At 48.2% G+C, this 6,739-nt stretch overlaps 1 protein-coding gene across 3 annotated transcripts in view; it reads left to right on the top strand.

The window, feature by feature from the left end:
* Window positions 1–1,029: 1,029 nt before the first annotated feature.
* FAM172A (family with sequence similarity 172 member A) overlaps window positions 1,030–6,739 on the top strand; it is a 405,744-nt gene continuing 400,034 nt past the window's right edge. For 2 of the 3 annotated variants that reach the window (XM_019532373.1, XM_019532374.1), the window contains exon 1: window positions 1,039–1,141. The gene's annotated coding sequence lies outside the window, so the exon portion shown is untranslated. Of the gene's footprint in view, window positions 1,142–6,739 lie in introns of all 3 variants that reach the window. The other variant, XM_019532376.1, reaches the window with a different exon arrangement.

Below are 6,739 nucleotides of genomic sequence, written 5' to 3'. Positions count from 1 at the left end.
GGGATTAGAAAGGAAATAATGTTCTGAAATTGCCTCAGGTGAGATTTAGATTAGACATTAGGGAAAACTTCCTAAGTGTAAGGACAGTTAGGCACTGGAACAGATTGCCTTGGGATGTTGTAAAATCTCCACCGCTGGAGGGTTTAAGTATGGCTGAAGGGAACGCCTGCGAGGAATGATTAAGGCAGCAATTCCCAGCCAAGGTGCTGGGCCACCCGGGGGTGCTGCGAGACCTTTTGAAGGGGGCAGTGGGAAGCATGAGATCCCTGCAAGGCAGCAAGCACCTTAATACAGCCCTTTTTGAAATGGGTTGCTGTTTAATTTACACCAATTATGAAGGGTGCCTTGAGTCCAAAAAAGGCCACGAACCTGTGGATTAAAACACAGCTGACCTTGCCGTGGGGCTGGGGTTGCCGGCTCTAACTGTCTCGGGAAGTTTCCCAAATGCCAACATGCCTGTGACACTCGACGTGCATGTGCCCGCATGGATTGGCAATGGGTTTCGAGGTGCAGACTTTATGCCAGGAAGGCAAATGCGGTTCAAAAGCCCCCTGGATGACTATGTACATCGGATTCAACACTTAATATTTATGTTAATGACTGCCCTAGCATTTATCCCCCGGAGGCCTCTCAGCAGTCCCCTGGAGGTTTGTCTCTAACCCCTGGAGGCTCAACGTGGGACACGAGGACAGGCGACCGGGCGGCCCCTCACGACCCTGCCAGCCCCGCGGCAGGATTTCAGCAGCGACGCCAGAACAACGAACCTGGCGCCACGTCCTGGTCTCGCCCCGCGCGGGGGCTGCCGGGAGCGGCAGAGACGCCCCGCTCCGCGCCCTGCCGGCTGCCGGCGAAGCTGCAGGGGACGCGCCAGTCAATCCGCTGCCCAGCAGGGGGCGGCGGCCCCGCGGCCACATTGCGCAGGCGCCCCCAGAGCGGCGGTGATGGGGCGGGGCAAACAGAGGCCCCGCCCCTCCGCGCCCTCTCGGCAAGCCTTGCCCCCTCCCCGGGCGGCGCGCCGCTCCACTTCCGGGTTCCCCGCCACCGTCCTGCGGCGTGACGTCACCACCCCGCAGACCCCGGAAGTGGAACTCGAAATCGGCCGCGGGGCCGAGGTCCGCGCCGGGGAGCGGCGCCGGAGCGGGTAGGTGCGCGCGCGCGCTTGCGTGCGTGGGTGGGTGGTGCGCGCGCGCGCAGCGTCTCCCGGTAACGGCGCCCGGCCCCACCTAGCCCCGCCCCCTCCGCTGGCAACGGGGCACAGCCCCGCCCTTCTCCCCGCCCCGCCCGCGCTTCTCTGCGGGGCCTGGGGCGGGGACAGCGGCTGGCGCCCCCTTGGGGGGGGGTGTCAGAGCTGGGGTGGGCACGGGGCCGTGGGACAGGAGGCTGTTTCCCCTCCCGTCCCCCAGTGCCCGGCGCCGGAGGGATCACACACCTAGTGCAGCTGCAGGCGGAGAAACACTGCCCGACCCTCGTCTTCCTCCTTCGCAGGATGCTGCCCTAACTGCCCTTCCAGCTTGGACGTGTGGCTAGTGGGCTGCTGCTTCTTTCCATGTCCTGGCACGCTGCTCAAGTTGGGGCCCTGAAGCAGGCCCATGCTCTTGCTCCATCTGTAGCCTGAGCGAGGGCTTCGTAGGTGTGAGGTTCCCTGACGTGGGCAGGCCAGTCCCTTGTCTGTGATCTTTTGGTTTCCTTCATATTTGTGCCTGGGGGTTTGTGTTGTAGGAGCATCCCTGTGGTTGCATGTTACAACCCCGCATTTGGGGGCATTTCAGAAGTGCTCTGTGTTGGCCAGTCCAGCTCCACGGCGGCAGGGAGATGTTTGATCGTTTTGCTGTACGTCCTGAGTGCCATGCTTTTATTCATCTGGCTGTCAGGGTTTTGTTCAGTGGTTGAGGAATGGTTTGTATGTAAAGAGTTCATTGTGTTAAAGCCACTCATCTAGGTTAAGTGGTATGTGTCCGTCCCTAGTGTGGATACAGATATTTCAAAGTAAATACTGTATTTTTTCACAGACTGAATGCCCTCCCTATAAAACATGCACTTTGTTTTTTGAAAGGCAGGATATAGAGAAAAACATTTTTCCAGAGTCATGGATAACTGTTTGACATGGGATAGATCCTCCAGGAAATGTAGTGTGTCCAGGAGTGTGGCGTAAGAAACATCTTGGTGGACTGTTTTTTGCAGTGCCGCTTTTCCAAGGTACTTTACATTTCCAGGAGTGCTTAATTTATGTCATGCCAGGTTAGGCCCCAGACCCTTGCAAAGAGTAGTAGCAAGACTTAATTCTTTACTGTAAATAATTCTTTATATAAGTTCCTGTGAATAAAATGTTGTTTCCGCACAACAAACCTCATTAAGACAGTACCAACTTGCTGCTTTGGGGATAAGCTCTGTTGCTTAGCCAATAAGTTATGACTGAGAGGATTAACATAAGACCCTTCCCCTTCAGTTTGCTGAGCAGACACAAGCAACAGTCATTTTGCTAGCTGCCTGGCATGCACAGTGTCTCCAGGAGTGCTTCTGTTTCAGTGAAGAAAACAGCTTCCCTACTTAAAATATGCAACCAATTTGGGGGGGGAAGGGGAGGATGACCACTAATTTTCAGGCAAAAGGTATGTGTTGTATATGGCTATACTGTTCCCGTATAGGAAAGGAAACAAGCTTTATACAGTAAAAGCCACATTAACCGGCACGCTCTATTAACCAGTATGCTGGTTGAATCTGGTCGAAATGGGACTTCCGGTTTTGTCGAATCCCTCAGTTCGGGAGAAAGCAGCCTGCGCGGAGCCCCCACTCCCTTTCCCCTGGCACACTGACACCAGGGGAGGGGCAACACAGTTAATCTGAGATGTGGACACAGTGGGTGGCATCCCGACCAGGCAAAGACACCTCTCAGATAACCAGCACATTTGGTTTTCTGGTGCACACTGTTTCCCATGAGTGCCAGAAAAGGGAGCTTTGGGTGTACTAGTACACCTCCATCCACATGAAGGAATCTTTGTGAGGAATTCATGTTTGCCATTGTTATGGTTGTTATTGTTATATCCCTCTTCGGCATTGGTGAGGCCACATCTGGAGTACTGTGTCCAGTTTTGGGCCCCCCACTACAGAAAGGACAAATTGAAGAGAGTCCAGCAGAGAGCTGCAAAAATGGTTAGAAGGCTGGGGGACATGACTTATACGGAAAGGCTGAGGGAACTAGGCTTACTTAGTTTGGAGAAGAGAAGACTGAGGTGGGATTTAATACCTGAAAAGTGGTTCCAAAGAAGATGGAGCTAGACATTCTCAGTGGTGACAGATAACAGAGCAATGGTCTCAAGTTGCAGCAAGGGAAGTTGGGGCTAGATATGAGGGAAAACTCTCTCATGAGGAGGGTAGTAAAGCACTGGACCAGGCTACCCAGAGAAGTTATGGAATCACTATCCTTAGAGATTTTTAAGCCCTCGGTAGACAAAGCCTTGGCTGGGATGATATGGTTGGGGGTGGTCCTGCTTTGAGCTGGGGGTTGGACTAAATGGCCTCCTGAGTTCCCGTCCAACTCTTAATTTTCTAAGAGTCTAGATTACTGAGGAGAGTCCAAATAGATTGTCTCTTCTTCCTCATCATGAAGATAAAATTATAGGAAAGTTGGACCGAGTATGATGTTCAGATCTTCCACTTGGCCCACGAAGAAAAATAATGGCTCAAGTCTCCTTTCCTCATCTGCAGTGCCAGAGCTGCTTAAAGGACAATCTGAATGGCCCATCTCCTTGCAGTAGGGTCCAAAACACAATTAAGGGAGTCTCTCCCTCTCCACCCCTGTTGTGTAATATGGACCAAGGACCACTGCTCTTTTTTTTTTTACTCTTCCTGAGGTGAAATAATTGCGAATATTTTACATACCCTCCTGGGAAACATTGTCCAAGCCATTTTTCAGTCATTTCCCTTGCTTTCCTAGGTGTGTAGTAAAGGCTGTTTTTATCTCTTCCAAGTTGTGCCTTGTTTGTCCCAGAAGAGAAGAGAAGAGTCCTGGGATTGGTGTGTACACATATCACCTTTCCCATCATGGTTTAATGAGCAGTTGAATGGGCTGCCACTTTTCTGCCAGTGAGTCAATATTGTGATCCTGGGGCAAGTGTTCAGATACACTTCTCAGTGTCCCAGGACAAACTATTAGCACTTCTTATCCCATGAACCCTTTTAGGATTTGTCCCCAGGCAACAAGCATGGATGTCTGAATGATTTGACTTTGTCCCGGGACTTTATCCTTTCAGACCGTGTGAATTAACATCTTCCAGTGTGCATAGTCTTTTTTATTTAATTATAAAATTAAATGACAGTTGTATTCTCATAAAAAAGAAAACACATGCATAAAATTAGGTGGTTTTAGTAACTCAGAATAAGAAAGTAAACAGAGGACGGGGCACATGACATTGCAAAATATTCTTAAGGAGGGTTGTAGCATAATTGTATTGGGAGCACCAGCAACAATTACAGAATTACATCATCCGTGCTACATTGTTTCAATTTGAAGTTGAACCTTTCACCCCACACTTTTCCGGTACAGGTGTTGGGTAACAGTCTTCTCCTCAAATACAAGTTGATAACTCTACTAAAGTACTTGAACTGCTTTTGCCCTCACAAAATCCCACAGTAGAATCAAATAACCCACCAAATATTTAGTCTGGAGAAGGGAAGACTGAGTGGGGATTTGATAACCACCCTTTATGTATTTGAAGACTGTTATCAGAGGATGGTGATAAACTATTTTCTGTGACTGCATGGGGTCAGGACTAGGAGCAACAGTCTCAAATTGCAGCAGGGAAAGCTTTAGGCTAGATATTAAAAAGAATTTTCTCGCTAGGAAAGTAGTTAAGCATTGCAATCCAGGTGTCACCCACTTTGTATTTATATTTTTGATTATTCCTCCTGAGGTGTAGCGCCTTACACTTGTCAGCATTGAATTTCATTCTGTTAGCTCCAGCCCACCTTTTCAATCTGTCAAGAACCTTTTGAATTGTGCACCTGTTCTCCAACATGTTTGCAGTCTTTCCCAGTTTCATGCTGTCTTCAAACTTGCTCAAGAAGCTTTCTGTGCCAGCATCCAAATTGTTAATTAACATGTTGAACAGCACCAGGCCCAAGACAGACCCCCGTGGGACTCCGTTCGAGACCTTCTGCTATTCTGACGTGGATCCATTTACCATGTATGTTTGGCTGTATTGTTTTTCCAGCAGATATCTGGAAACTTGAAGTCTCCCATCAGTACCATCTCATAGCTTTTGGGTAATTTTGTCACCTACTTGAAGAGTACCTCATTTACTCTCGATTTTGTGGCTTATACTGCTCTTTCCAGTTCTGGTCAGATGGGCATCTCTCGAAAGCATCCTTCCTCCTCAGATCACCCATCTGTTGCTGAAGAATCCAAAGCCTTTATGTTAACACCACTGTCTCAGTCACATGCTTATTTCCATGATATGATGGTCTCTGCCTAGGCCTTTGCTTTCTATGTGGAGGATTCATGAGAGCACCACTTGTGCTTTAAGCTCCTTAACCTTTCTGCCAAGTGTCTAGTAGACTCCTCTGATTTGTTCATTGTTTCTGGCAGTATCATCAGTGCCTGCATAAACACGCAGGGAAGGGTAATGGTCTGAGGAATAGATGAGCTGTGACAGTCTGTCTGTGACATCCTGAATTCAGGCATGCATCATAACTCTCAGAACCCCAACCTGGATGAGAAATTGGTGCCTCTTGTCCTTCGCAGAAGGAAGTCACCAACAATCTCCACTCTTCACTTCTTTCTTGATGCAACATTTTAAAATATTTCAGTGACAACAGTATGTTTCAATCATCTAAGTCTGACCTCAGACTTTTTTAGTTTATTGCTAGAAGTTTTCAGGATTATTAATGTTTTTCAAATAAATAGAGGACTGTATACTTATTATCAAAGAAAAGTTTTCAGCGGCTATGTTTCTGAAGTATATCTAACTGTAGTTTTCTGTCAGCTCAATTAATGGGTTATTTTCTGGTTCTGTGGTTCCAGTGGTGCCATTGCACATGGACTGCCCCAGAACTGGAGGCATAAGCAGGGTTCCTGGTTTTCTCTGGTAAAAAAAAAAAACAAAAAAACCCCCCCCAATTTTAGTCTAAAAAAAAGTAACCCAAAATCCACATTTTTCCATGATTAGAATGAAACATCACTATAGATATCTCTATATATTCGTGACATTTCATTTTAATCACAGAAAAATATGAATTTTTGGTTACCTTTTTTAATCTGACAATTGGGGGTTATTTTTTTTTTTATCAGAGGAAACCAGGATCCCTGAACATGAGGCTTCCTGCTCACTGCAGTTGAGTTCAGGGATAGTTTCATAGTTAGTGGGGTCAGAAGGGACCTGAGCAGATCATCAGTCCGACCCCCTGCCATGGCAGGAAAGAGTATTGGGGTCAAACAACCCCAGCAAGGTGATTGTCAAGCCTTGTCTTAAAGACCCCCGGGGTAGGAGCCAAAACCATTTCGCCTGGAAGTTGATTCCAGATCCTAGCTACCCTGACCATGAAGTAGCACCTCTTGATGTCTAATCTGAATTTACCCTACCTTCTGCCAGCTTGTGACCGTTATTTCTAGTCACTCCTGGTAGTGCTCAGGGAAACAGGGACTCCACCAATGCCTGAAGGTCCCCTCTAGTGGCCTGTTTGTAACAGGCCACTAGATCCCCCCTCAGCCTTCTCTTATAGAGGCTGAACAGGTTCAGGTCCC

Source organism: Crocodylus porosus, unplaced genomic scaffold, assembly GCF_001723895.1.
Source record: "Crocodylus porosus isolate Cpor-Errol unplaced genomic scaffold, CroPor_comp1, whole genome shotgun sequence".
NCBI lineage: Eukaryota > Metazoa > Chordata > Crocodylia > Crocodylidae > Crocodylus > Crocodylus porosus.
This window is presented reverse-complemented; position numbering and strand designations above follow the sequence as displayed.